Consider the following 15220-nt stretch of genomic DNA (forward strand, 5'->3'; position numbering starts at 1 on the left):
CTTACTTATCTATTCATATTTACATATCTATACACGTTCCACATCTTGAAAAGTCAGATGTCAAAGAGAATGCTACCAATGTTTTTTTTTTTTTTCCTCAAGGTTGTATGGTTTCAATTATTGCATTTAAGTTGTTAATATATTTTGTTTATTTTCACATATGTGGTGGGAGATTCTTTTGCATGGAGCTGTCTAGTTTTCCCAACATAATTTACTGAAAAGAATATTGCATATTCTTCTTTCCTTTGTCATAATTAGGACAAAGGGTCTTCCTAGGTGGCACTAGTGGTAAGGAACCCACCTGCCAATACAATAGACATGAGATGTGGGCTCGATCCCTGAGTTGGGAAGATCCCCTGTCGAAGGAAATGGCCACCCACTCCACTATTTTTTCCTGGAGAATCCCTTGGACAGAGGAGCCTGGTGGGCTTCAGTTCATAGGGTCACAAAGAGTTGGACATGACTGAAGTGACTTAGAATTCATGCATGTATTTATATGTGGATTTATTTCTGGACTCTGTTCTGTTTCATTTACTTTTGTGTCTGTTTTTATGCCATTACCATATGGCTTGATCACTGTAGCCTGGTAGTGTAGCTCCTTTGATATTAAGGAGTGTGATACTTCCAATTTTGTTCTTCTTTCTCAAGATGTCTTTGGCTTTCTTTTTGTTTCCATGTGAATTTTAGGAAAATTTGTTCTCGTTTTGTGAAAAATGCCTTTGGTATATTGACACAGATTGCATTAAATCTGTAAATTGCCTTGATTTTTCTAATCCATAAGTATGGTGGATAATGTCTTATAGTTTTCAAAGTGTAAGACTTTTACCTCTTCGTTTAGCTTTATTCCTTTGTTTTTATTGTTTTTCAATGCAATTGCAATGGATTTTTCTCTTAATTTATCTTTCTGATGTTTTGATATTAGTGTAAAAAATGCAATATACTTCTGGATATTAATTTTGTAGCCTACTAATTTACTGCATTTATTTAATATTTCTAGTGCTTTTTGACAGTGTCATTAGGATTTTCCATATATAGTATTATGTCATTTGCAAGTAGTAACAGTTGACATTTTTCTTTTTAATTAAGATTCCATTTATCCCTTTTATTATATTTTTTTTTTGTCTGGTTGTCCTGGCTAAGGTCTCCATATTGTTGGATAAAATTAGTGAAAATGGATATCCTTGTCTTGTACCTGACCTTAAAGAAAAAAACTTTCAGCTTTTCAACATTTGGTATGCTATTGGCTATGAGTTTGTCAAATGTGGCCTTTATTTTGTTGAGGTATATTGCTTCTATACCTACTTTGTCAAGAAGTTTTTATCATTAAAGGATGTTTAATTTTGTCAAAAACTTTTTCTGCATTTATTGAGGTGACAATGTGATTTTTATTCATCAGTGTGTTAATGTAGTATATCATATCAATGATTTATGAATAGTGAATCATCTTTGCATGCCTGGGATAAGCCAGATATGATCATGATTCTTTTAATGTGTTGTTGAATTTGATTTCCTAATATTGAGGATTTTGGTATCTATGTACACAGTGATTCTAAACTTTGGTTCTTGTATCAGGGTGATTTGGAGCTTCTAGGATTTTTGTTTGTTTTTCACTTTTGTTCTTGTAGTTGATTTCTAGTCTCATAATCTTGTGATTAGAAAATATTAATATATTTCAACTTTATTAAATTTATATATGCTAAGCATATATATGCACATAGCATGCAATCTATGCTGGAGAGTATTTCATGTGCCTTGAAAATAATATGTCTTCTGGTGCTTTGGGGTGGAAAGTTGTGTATATATTTATTAATTCCATCTAATATAATGTATTGGTTAACAGCAGGTTTTCTTTCTTTCTTTTTTTTTTTTAAACTGGTTTTCTGTCTGAATGATCTTTCCATTAATGTGAGTGGGGTTTAAAAGTCCTCTACTATTAAGGTGTTATTGTCAGTTTCTTCCGTTGTGTTTGTTAACATTTACTTTAGGTATTTAAGGTCTTCTATGTTGGGTTTACCACTCTATAATATTCTTTGCTGTCTCTTAGTCCAGCCTTGTTCTGAAGTCTGTTTTGTCTAGTACAAGTGTTACTATCCCAGCTTTATTTTTATTTCCATTTGCACAGAATACCTTTCTCCATCCCCTCAATTTCACTAAGTGTGTGTCTTTAGATCTGAAGTGAGTCTCTTGTGAAAAGCATATATATGGTTATATATATATTTTTTCTTTTTTTTAACCATTCAGCCACTCTGTGTATTTATTTTTTTATATATATGTATTTATTGCTGTTTTGTTCATTCTGTTCTGGTCACTTCTGTGATTCTTTTTCATTCCTTTCTTCTTCTTCATTCTTCTCTTGTGATTTGATGACTATCTTTAGTGATTTTATTTTGTTCCCTTCTTTTGTGATTTGTGTGTATCTATTATAGATCTTTGGTTTTATGGTTACCAGGAGGTACAAAACACACATGTTTACTCAAATAAATTCTCTGCACCTTTCCCTCTCTTTTCCTTCTGGGACCTCTGTTACACAAATGCCAGTGTGTTTGACATAGTCTCATAGGTTTCTAAAACTACCCTCATTTTTAAAATTGTTCTTTTATTTATTTATTTGTACTGTCTGTTCAGCTTGGTGATTTCCACTAGTTTGCCTTCTATATACATGTTCTTTTCTTTTGTATTATCTTATACAATCTAATACTTAGGCCACCTCATGTGAAGAGTTGACTCATTGGAAAAGACCCTGATGCTGGGAGGGATTGGGAGCAGGAGGAGAAGGGGACGACAGAGGATGAGATGGCTGGATGGCATCACCGACTCGATGCACATGAGTTTGGGTGAATTCCGAAAGTTTGTGATGGACAGGGAGGCCTGGCGTGCTGCAATTCATGGGGTCACAAATAGTCGGACATGACTGAGCGACTGAACTGAACTGAAATGACTGATACACTATTGATTTCTTCTAGTGTTCTTTTTATTTCAGTTACTGTATTTTTCAAACATGTTGCTTCTCCTATATGTTTTCTAACTTTTATTGAAATTCTTAGTTCATCCTTTTTTTAAGCACTTTTATCATTATCATCTTGAACTCTCTCAGGTAGTTTACTTATCTCCACTTCAATGAGTTGTTTTTCTGAGGTCATATATTTTTATTTGAAAGACATTTCTCTGTCACCTTATTTTACCCAATTCTCTGTGTTTCTTTCTGTGTTAGATGGGTCACTTACATTTCCTAATCTTAGGGAATTGGTATTAAGTAAGATAATTCTTATGGGGCTCAGGAACTACCCCTTACTAATCGTCAGAGTTATGTGTCTATGGGTACACCTCCGTGAGCTATGTGGGTCCATCTGTTATTTTGCCTGTTACTATGGGTGACTGGTATGCAGGGCTGGCCCCCTGAGTGGTTGGATGCCTCATATGGTGGCTGTGTGGGAGGCTAAGAGAGACTTCCCATAATTTGGATATGTTATCTGGGGAAATTGAGCTAGTACTGGCCCAGCTGAAGGAGGAGATATTTACACTGTTATGTAGTAAGTGAGCAGATAATTTCTAAGACAGGAATAAAAGAAGAGCAGTATCAACATCTTTTTGAAATGCAAAGAAATACAAAGAAAAACATCAAAAAGCATGTATAAGAATGTGAGAAATAAAAGATGTGCATAGAAGGCAAATCTTCCCTAATAAACGTTGTGCTACTCTAAACTGTGTGCACAAATAACCAAATAATTTCCCATTAAAAGTCTCAGAAGTTTAACAGAAGACATTAAATCTATAAAATTGTACAGAATATAAGATAAAAATGCAGAAAAAAGCTTAGGATTGAAATACAGTATTACAAATGTAAAGTTCAATTAAATGACTAGAAGATAGAGTTGAGGAACTCTCTCAGAATATATAGTCATAAGAAGAAACAAATATGAAAAACAAAAGGAATAAAATAGGAAAACTTGTAGAAATAATTCTGAAAGATATTAGTAATCTCCTGCATAATGATCACTAAATTCCAGACAATATTTTCAATATCTTGGAAAGGATAATTCATTCAAATTTAAAACAATTCTAGTCAGTTCAGTTCAGTTAAGTCAGTCATGTCTGACTCTTTGTGACTCCCATGGACTGACAAAACATGGTCCACTGGTAAAGGAAATACCACTTCAGTATTTGTGTCTTGACAACCCCATGAACAGTATGAAACAATTCTACTAGGAGATAGTATTCATATGATCTACACCTAGCTGATAGTTGAGATATCCTAAGTATGGAGATGTTAAGCCATTTGATTCTAACTATACAACTAGAGTGTACAAAACTCGGATCTGCAACCAGGCATTGACTCTAGTTGCTGTGCTATCAACATCTCACTGTAATGAAATGGAGATTATAAACAATTCCAGAATATTTCCTGTCTTTGAAAGTTATGAATTTATAGATTGTAAATGTCTATTATGTTCCCCCCAAAATGGAAGATAATAGATCATCTCAAAATTTTCTGGAAGCATAGATCTACATATTTTCAGAAAAATATATACATATATGCCTACTAAGCAAAATTCTAGAATGATATTTGGGATTGAGGTTGTTAACAACAAGATGAGAAGTTAGTAGAAAAAAATGAATAAAATATTTTCAAGTATGAAGAAAAATTATCTCCAACATAGGATGTTATACAAAGCCAAACTATGCAATATCAAGGCCACACGAGATATTTCCATATATGTAAAGTTTCAGCACTTTCTCTCCCCAGGGAAATATTCTTCACCTTTCCAAGACAGAGCTAAATGCTTTTTCCTATCCATTCCTTTAGATTTAAGAAGATATCTCTATGAAAATTCTAGCAAAGATCTATTGAATGGAGTTTTCTTTTTTTTTTTTTTCCTTCCTCTCTTCCTTCTTTACTTCTCAAAAAAATTTTGAGTATCTACTCAGCGTATGGTATGCTTTGTCAATAAATTAGAGCCTGCACTGGCAGAGAAAGTTTTCCCAAACTATATTTGTAGTGAAAATGGGTTAATCCTTCTCATATGGTGAAGAGTCATCTTAACTACATGTCAGATTTGACTCTTTATTTCAGTTCATGTAGAGTAAAAAGAATTATCTTTAGCAAGAGTCATCTCTCTGAGTCCATCGATTTCTGTAATTTAGTGGTTGTCACTACATGCTGTTGCCTATGCTTACCACTGCTTCTATGGCATGAATGTTAGGCAGAATAGTCCTCCACAATCCATACACCAATCAGAACCTCATAACACGACTTTATTTGGAAATGGGGTCTTTTTCGATGTAGTTAAGATCTGGTCATATTATATTCGGGTGGACTAAAATGTAATGACTGGTGTCTTCATTGTAGGAGGGACAATTGTACAGAGAAAGACACAGATACAAAGGAAGAAGATGGAGGTGGAGATTGGAGTGATGCAGCCACAAGCCAAGGAATACCTTGGGATACCAGAAGTGGAAAGAGTCAAGGAAAAATCCTCTCAGAATTTTCAAAGGGACTTTGGTCCTACTAACACCTTGATTTTGGACTTTAATCTCTAAAAGTGTGAGGCAATAAATTTCTGTTGTTTTCAGCTAAAAGAAAAAGAAAAGAAGATAGTTCTTGAAAGGGAGAAGAATGTTAATTAGTAAATAAATAAAAGCATATATAAAGCTTGCAAAAATTGTGAGGAAACAAGTAAGGTGCAGTTTGAACACATCGAACACAAAAAATTTATTTACTGTTTCAATCTCAGGACCTAGTATAGCATTTCCATAAAGCCACACAATAAATTTTTCTCAACTGCAAATATATACTGCTTTTCCCAAGAATCAAAAGGAAATATGTTATGTGAAAAATATAGCAGGAAACAATAATAATAATAATTTATACGGCACATATCAAAGAGTAAGTTTTTAATTTTGCTGTGCACTAGGTCTCAACATATTTTTTAATCTTTCATGTTGTTATTGTAGAATATAATTTTAACACATAGACAACAAAATTTAAAATATTAGTAATTATTGTCTTGCCTCTTTTACATCCATTCAATGGGGATGAGGAGTACAAATGATCTGAATACTTCATTAACTCCCAGAAAATATTGCTTCCAACCTGTTTTGCAATTCCCAAACTCCACTAGCAAGTTAAGTTTTCTACAGTAAAGTTTCTACAGCAAAGTGTCATGCCCAGTTTAGCAGTTGATAGATATATGTGATTAACTAGTGGTCTAAATGTAATTGCATTGTGGACGTAAATGTGATGGTAAAGCATATCATTTCTAAACAATGAGAAAGCAATTTTCCTATACATTGTTTCTGCTTACACGATACTCAAGCCTTAGTAAAACCTAGGCAATATTTAAAATATACAGCTGTTAAGTCTTTGTATTGTATCAAGTTTCACTCATTCTTCAATGCAACAAATCCAAATGGTATAAACAGGGAAAATTGAATACTTAAAGTTAACAATAGGAATCAGCAAATTCTTTATGCTAATTACTGTTAATGGTACCAACAGGTTTGGAAATGGCAATGAGCTGTACCTGGTTAATTTAAAATTTTATATTATTTGAAAAAAGCAAAACATTAGAAAAGACAGGTAATTTGTAATTCATTTTATACTTGTCTCTTTTTGACAGCATAGGACTCTGAAAGAAAACTGTTATGTTGATATATTTACCTATAAATGTCAAATGTAAGTGATAATGTCTATACTGATTTCATTATCACTAGAAAATTTGGGTAAATTTTTTGCTAATTTCAAATTCATTATATTTTGCTTATAATTTGAATAATCCTTTAATTTCTCCAAGTAAAATATCAGATATACATACATTATCTGCATAAAAAAAATAAGGTGGAATATTATGTAGTCTTTCTGTCATGATAATTTTATTTTACATAACTCATCTCCCATTTGCAGTATTCCTTCCAATTCCTAATACCCAGTTCTTCTAAAATAAATTTCAGTACTTCCAGTAACCCATGGCTTTTTTCCACTTCGTTCACATTGCATCTGACTTATTTCATTATTTGGTAAACCCAATGACATTCTGATTTTTCTATGATAATAACATATTTTAACTATTTTTTTCATTCAATATACTGAAAGTTTCATTAATCCAGAGGCTATGTCTTGCCTGTCTTTTTATTTTAAGCACTCTAGCTTCATCCTGACGTACAGTAGGTTCCCAAATCACGTTAACTGAATGTATGTACAAGCAAAGAAGTATTAAAGATATCTATAGGCCTGGGCTTCCCTAATGGCTCATCTTGTAGAGAATCTGCCTAACAATGCAGGAGACCTTGATTCAGTCCCTGGGTCGGGAAATGGGAATGGCAACCCACTCCAGGATTGCTGCCTGGAGGATTGCACAAATAAAGGAGCCCAGTGGTCTACAGTCCATGGGGTTGCAAAGAGTCAGACATGACTTAGTGACTAACACCACTACTATCACTACTATTAGCATATCTTTAAACATTTAACTTTCTTTTTTTAAACTGAGAGAATGATTTGAGTATTGGAAGTCTATTTTATAAAAACTAGAGGAAATTTATATTCTCTTTCCTAAATTTTTATTATGTTTCATTGTCTCATCTGAATTAAAATTTTAATCAGGAAAAGAAAGAAAACATTTATTAAAATGCTATATAGTTATCTCTCTGCTTTCAAACATCTCAGTTTTGTAAGAAACTTAAGACACTGCCATAATGTTTCCAAAGTATTATTTTAAATTTCCACGAATAATATACCAGAATTAAAGTTTCTTCACATCCTACTGCTAAGTCACTTCAGTCGTGTCCAACTCTGTGCAACCCCATAGACGGCAGCCCACCAGGCTCCCCTGTCCCTGGGATTCTCAAGGCAAGAACACTGGAGTGGGTTGCCATTTCCTCCTCCAATGCAGGAAAGTGAAAAGTGAAGTCGCTCAGTCATGTCCGACCCTCAGCGACCCCATGGACTGCAGCCCTCCAGGCTACTCCGTCCATGGGATTCTCCAGGCGAGAGTACTGGAGTGGGTTGCCATTGCCTTCTCCGAATCCTAAAGAACACTTATTATCATCAACTTGTCTTGTTTCAACCCATTTGGTAAGTAATACACTTATTTTCCGTTTCCCTGATGACTTATAACATGGAACGCTTTTGGAAAATGGTTATTAAATATTGCCCATTTTTTATTAGGTATTTTTTGTTTTATTATTAATTTTATTGTTATAGTTATTGATTTCTGTGACATATATAAGAAACATTTAGCTAACTAAAAGAAACAACTATATTCTGCTGCATTTTTATACAGTGCTTTATTGTTTTAATTCTTCTATTTTTTCTGTTATGAATATTTAGTTATTCTAGCAGCATTTCTTGAAAAAAAAATTAACCCATTGGATTGCCTTTTTTTAAAAAATTAATTAATTCTATACCAATATGTCTATCATCAAATTTTAAATTTCATTAAACTGATCTCTTTCTCTCTCTCTGATACTTATGGTTTTATTATATAGCCTTGATTATGGTAGTTTTCTGGAGAAGGATATGGCAACCCACTCCAGCACTGTTGCCTGGATAATCCTATGAAGAAAGGAGCCTGGTGGCTTCAGTCCATGGGGTTGCAAAGAGTCTGACATGACTGAAGCAACTCTATATGCACATGTTAGTTTTTTTTTTTTTTTTTTTTTTTAATTCTGAAATCAAGAAATGTAAGGCCGTTAAGCTTTTTTCTTCTTTAATGTTGCTTGGTATATTCTAGTTGCTCTGCTATTCAACATATATTTTAACCAGCCTGCCAAGCTTAAATAAAAATATTTTGGAACTTTAGAATGACACTGAATCTATAGATCAAATTGGGTAAAATAGACATAACAATAATACTGAATTTTCCAATTAATGAAACTTCTGTACCTTTTTACTTATTTATGTCTTTAACAATTAAGTAGATCTCAAGAATGTTGTATGTCTTAATTTTAGAAGTGTTTTTTTTTTTTTTTACTTTTTCTTAAATTTATTCCTAAATATTTTGAGTTTTGATGTTACTAGGAGTTCCCTATAGCTCAAATGGCAAAGAACCTGCCTGTGATGCAGGAGACCAGGGTTTGATCCCTGGGTTGGGAAGTTCCTCTGCAGAAGGGAATGACAATCCATTCCAGTATTCTTGCCTGGAGAATTTTATGGTCAGAGAAACCTGGCAGACTACAGTCCACAGGGTTGCAAAGAGTCAGACACAACTGAGCAACTAACACACACACATGAATAAATTTATTTTTTCCATTTTATTTTTGCTTGCTACTAGTATATAAAAATGCAACTGCTTTTTTTTTCTTCCTTGTGAGCACCATGTGAGGGTTCTAATTTTTCTGTATTTTTGCCAGTATTTATCATTTTGTCTTTTTTTTTTTTTTTTAGGTCATCCTAGTGGATGTGAAGTAGTATTTCATTATTCAGATAATGATTTGTATTTTTCCAGTGATTGCTAATATTGAGCATTGTTTTATATGCTTAATAGCTACACACACACTTTCTTTGAAGAAATATCTATTTATATACTTGCTCAGATTTATGAATTGTAGTACCTGTCTTTTTTATTATTATAGAGTGATGAGTCCTTTATTTTGCAGATACAAATACCATATGAAATTCATGGCTTGCAGATATATTCTCCTTTCCATGAATTACTTTTTACTTTGTTAATGGTATAACTAATTTGGAAGGGAATACATCAAGGCTGTATATTGTCACATTGCTTATTTAATATATATGCAGAGGTCCATTCAGTTAGTTCAGTCACTCAGTTGTGTTTGACTCGTTGCAACCCAATAGACTGCAGCAGGCCAGACTTCGCTGTCCATCACCAACTCCTATGCTCAAACTCATGTCCATTGAGTTGGTTATGCTCAATCTCATCCTCTGTCATCCCCTTCTCCTTCTGCATTCAATCTTTCTGAACATCAGGGTGTTTTCCAGTGAGTCATTTCTTTGCATCAGGTGGCCAAAGTACTGGGGTTTCAGCTTCAATAAATAGTCAGTTTCAGTTCTTACAATGAATATTCAGAAGTGATATTTTTTTTTTATGATGGACTGGTTGGATCTCCTTGCAGTCCAAGGGACTGTCAAGAGTCTTCTCCAACACCACAGTTCAAAAGCAGCCAATCTTTGGTGCTCAGCTTTCTTTACAGTCCAATGATTACATCCATTCATGACTACTGGGAAACACATAGCTTTGACTAGATGGACCTTTCTCACCAAAGTAATGTCTCTGCTTTTTACTCTGCTGTCTAGGTTGGTCATAGCTTTTCTTTCAAGGAATAAGCATCTTTTAATTTCAAGGCTGTAGTCAGCATCTGCTGTGATTTTGGAGCCCCCCAAAATGAAGTTTGTCACTGTTTCCATTATTTCAACAGCTATTTGCCATGGTCTTAATTTTTGAATGTTGAGTTTTAAGACAAATTTTTCACTCTCCTCTATCACTCTCAACAAGAGGCTCTTTAGTTCATCTTTGCTTTCTGTCATAATTGTGGTATCATCTGCATATCAGAGGTTATTGATATTTGTCCTGGCAATCTTGAATCCAGCTTGTGCTTCATCTAGCCCAGCATGTTGCATGATGTACTCTGCATATAAGTTAAATAAGCAAAGTGACAATATACAGCCTTGACATACTCCTTTTCCTATTTGGAACCAGTCTGTTTTTCCATGCCCAGTTCTAACTGTTGCTTCCTGATCTGCATACAGATTTCTCAAGAGGCAGGTCAGGTAGTCTGGTATTCCTATCTCTTTCAGCATTTTCCAGTTTATTGTGATCCATACAGTCAAAGGCTTTAGCACTGTCGATAAAGCAGAAACAGATGTTTTTCTGGAACCCTTACTTTCTTGATGATCCAGCAGATGTTTGCAATTTGATCTCTGGTTCCTATGCCTATTCTGAATCCAGCTTGAACATCTGGAAGTTCACAGTTCACTTATTGCTGAAGTCTGGCTTGGAGAATTTGTATCATCTTTTAGAATTTGAAATAGATCAACTGGAATCCCATCACTTCCACTAGCTTAGCTCATAGTGCTCTGCCAGGAGCCAGCATGAGGAGTCCCGCCCATGGCAAAGGTCATGAGGTTAAGGGGTCCGACAGGCAAAGGCGAGTCCAGCCTTAAGGGAGCCTCGCTGGATTTTCTCGAGCATCTACCCACACAACGAGAGTCTACCTGCCGTACTGCATTGTGCTTTTCATTTACGCTTCTGACATTAACAGGGGCTGTCCCCCCACCACTTTTTTCTGGAAAAAGTTAATTTAGATAATAAGTTTCCTGGGCATAATAAGAGTGGTTCAATCCAAAAACCCCTCTGATGGCTTTCTAGCCTGCCTACAGGACTCTTACAGCTGCACATGTGATTGTTTGTGGACTCCCCACCACGAGAGGCACAGGAAGCTCAAAATATCCTAGGAACATAGGGGCTTCCGAGGAGTCAAAAATCATTAAAATAGGACTGATTAAGGGTTTCATTTGTTGAGCCAATACTTGCTGCCAAATTTTCATATCTTTTATTTGTTGATATAGTTGGTATGTGTGTGTGTGTGTGGTGTGTGTGTGTGTGTGTGTGTATATAAACATGTAGCAACATAGATCTTTGAGTTAAGTACCTTCTGTGTTATAACCCACTGCACCTTTGTTCTATAGGGATATATCTTTAGTGCTTTGAGAGTGATGCAGATTAAAGAAAAACACTTCAGGGGAAATGAGATTAACATTCATTAAGGAAGAGAGCCATAAAGTGTTAATAGGCCTCTTGGCCAGAAGATAATGTAAATCACCTGAGACCTTTTGTATGCAAAAAGATATACAGAAAGGGTCAGGACTGCTACCCGTGCATGACTCTATATCTTCCATTATGTAAAACTTAGGGTATATAAACACCTTGTAAAAATAAAGTTATGGAGTTTTTGCATAAGCTTGGCCTCCCCCGTGTCGACTCTCTCTCTTTCTCCCTCTCCCTCCCTTTCTCCCTCTCCCTCCCTCTCCTTTTCAGGCTGATCCCTTGGAACGTGGAGGCTCTCCATGTCTACTTATTTGCCTGGGCTTCTAAGACCCACGAGAGAGGGAGCCCAAGGTGTGTCACCCTCTGCTATTCAAGCGGGCGCTTGTGGCCTAACATAGACGGTACAAGTTTCTTGTCTTGAGACTTTATTAGCTTTCCGTGTAAACCAAGGAATATCAGTCTCTTTTCTCCACTAAATTTCCTACTACACTCTTCTTTCCTAATATCTCTTTATATCTCTAATTAAATAATTCTTTCCTAAAATGCCGACTCCATCCCCGCTTCGAATTCCCTGGATCCACCGGGGCTGGACCCCGGCACTGATCCTTGCCTTCGCTTTCTTGACTTTGCATCCTTGACTTCACACTTTTGACTTCACATTCTAGGATGTCTGGCTCTAGGTGAGTGATCACGCCATGTGGTTTTCTGTGTCATGAAGATAGTTTTGGAATAGTTCTCCTGTGTATTCTTGTCACCTTTTTTTTTTTCTTTAATATCTTCTGCTTCTGTTAGGTCTGTTATATGCAGAGTATATCATGCAAAATACCTGGGTGGATGAAGCACAAGCTGGAATCAAAGATGCAGGGACAAATATCAATAACCTCAGATATGCAGATGACACCACCATTATGGCAGAAAGTGAAGAGAAACTAAAAAGCTTCTTGATGAAAGTTAAAGAGGAGCATGAAAAAGCTGATTTAAAACTCAACATTCTAAAAACCAACGTTGTGACATCTGGTCCCATAGCTTCCTGTCATATAGACAGGGAAACAATGGAAACAGTGACAGACTTTATTGTCTTAGGCTCCAAAATCACTGCAGATGGTGACTGCAGCCATTGAATCAAAAGACGCTTTCTCCTTGGAAGAAAACCTATGACAAACCAAGACAGCTTAGTAAAAAACAAAGACCATACTTTGCTGAGAAAAGTCAATATGCTGAAAGCTATGTGTTTTCCCAGTAGTCACGTATGAATGTGAGACTTGGGATGTAAAGAAAGCTGAGCCTTGAATAATTAATACTTTTAAACTAGGGTGTTGGAGAAGACTCTTGAGAGTCCCTTGGAATGCAAGGAGATCCAACCCTGAATATTTGTTGGAAGGACTGATGCTGAAGCTGAAGCTCCAATATTTTGGCCAGTCATTCGAAGAAGTGACTCGCTGGAAAAGACCCTGATACTAGGAAAGGTTGAAGGTGGGAGGAGGAGGGGATGACAGAGGATGAGATGGTTGGATGGCTTCACCAAGTAGATGGACAAGGATTTGAGCAAGCTCTGGGAGTTGGCGATGCCAGAGAAGCGTGGTGTGCCACATCCCATGGGATGGAAAGAGTCAGACATGACTGAGCAACTGAACTGACTGACTATTGTAACTTCTACATCAACAGTCTTAATTTTGATGAAATTAAATTTTCCTATTTGTCAAATGTTTGTGTACTACTTTTATACCTAAGGACCACTGCCAAGATTATGAAGACAGGCAATTAATATTTAATGTTATTTATATGGTCAGATTTAGATTTACCATTTTATTATCTGATTTTTGTTCTCCAATTCCTTTCAGTTTCTCTTTTGCTGCTTTCATTTGGATTCTATAAATTTTTTTTTCAAATTTTGTTTCAAATTTTATATCTATGTTTGAAATTGTTAGTTTCTTTTTTCCATTTGCTTTACATTCATTTACTAATTCATTACAAAAGTAACATAAGCTGTTTGAAAATCCAAAGATATATCAAAAAAATTCTTCTTCCAATATTAAATTATTTATTGATTCTTTATCTTTTGTTGTTGTTTTTTTTTTAATCTCATGTATATTTTAACTGATTGCTTTAGAGATTATAATAAGAATTTTTAAATTTGGGAACTAGAGCTAATATTATAACAATCCTTAAAATGTTAAAATCTTATCAATATACAGGTCTAATAATCCTCCCTCCCTCCGCACCCACCACACATACATACTTTATGATAAAGGTACAAAAAGTTTTATGTAATGGACAAGACAGTAAATATAGTCTTTGCAGACTACAAGCAATTTCTGTTGCATGTTCAACTTTGACTTTTTTTTTTTTTTTGAGAACATTTTTAAAATGCAGAAAATCATCTTAGCTTTAATATAGAGATTGCAGTCTAAACTTTCCCCAAGGGCCATAGTTTGTTGCCTTTTGCCTTGCTTTATACTACCATTATAAATATTATATGTATATATGTATAGATTATAGAAGAAAATGCTACATTTCTTTGCTGCAGAGAGGTATATAGTTTTAAAATTGATTTTAGTTTTTAATTGAAGAATAACTGCTTTTCAGAATTTTTTTTTTTCTGTTAAACCTCAATATGAACCAGCCATGGGTATACATATATCCCCTCCCTTTTGAACCTCCTCCCTATCTCCTTCCCTATCCTACCCCTCTAGGTTGATACAGAACCCCTGTTTGAGTTTCCTGAGACATAGAGCAAATTCCTGTTGACTATCTATTTTACATATGGTACTGTAAGTTTCCATGTTACTCTCTCCATACATCTCACCCTCTCCTCCCTTCTCCCTGTGTTCATAAGCCTACTATCTATTCTGTTGCTCCATTGCATCCTTACAAATAAATTCTTCAGTACCATTTTTCTAGGTTCTGTTTATATGCGTTAGTATCCACTATTTATATTTCTCTTTCTGACTTGCTTCACTCTGTATGATAGGCTGTAGGTTCAGCCACCTCATTAGAACTGATTCAAATGTGTTCCTTTCTATGGCTTAGTAATATTCCATTGTGTATATATACCACAACTTCTTTATCCACTCATCTATCAATGGACATCTAGGTTGCTTCCATGTTCTAGCTATTGTAAATAGTGTTGCAAAGAACAATGTGATATGTGTGTGTTTTTCAGTTTTGGTTTCCTTAGGGTATATGCCTAGGAGTGGGATTGCTGGGTTATATAATGCTTTTATTCCTAGTTTTTTATTTTTTTAAGGAATCTCCATACTGTCTTCCATGATGGCTATATTAACTTACATTCCCAGCATTAATGCAAGAGTGTTCCCTTTTCTCCACACCCTCTCCAGCATTTATTGTTTGTAGACTTTTTGATGATAGCCTTTCTAATTGGTGTGAAGTGATATCTCATTGCACTTTTGATTTGCATTTCTCTAATAATGAGCAATGTTGAGCATCTCTTCATGTGTTTGATAGCGATCTGTATGTCTTCTCTGGAGAAATGTCTG

Source organism: Oryx dammah, unplaced genomic scaffold (assembly GCF_014754425.2).
Source record: "Oryx dammah isolate SB20612 unplaced genomic scaffold, SCBI_Odam_1.1 HiC_scaffold_8, whole genome shotgun sequence".
Classification (NCBI taxonomy): Eukaryota; Metazoa; Chordata; class Mammalia; order Artiodactyla; family Bovidae; genus Oryx; species Oryx dammah.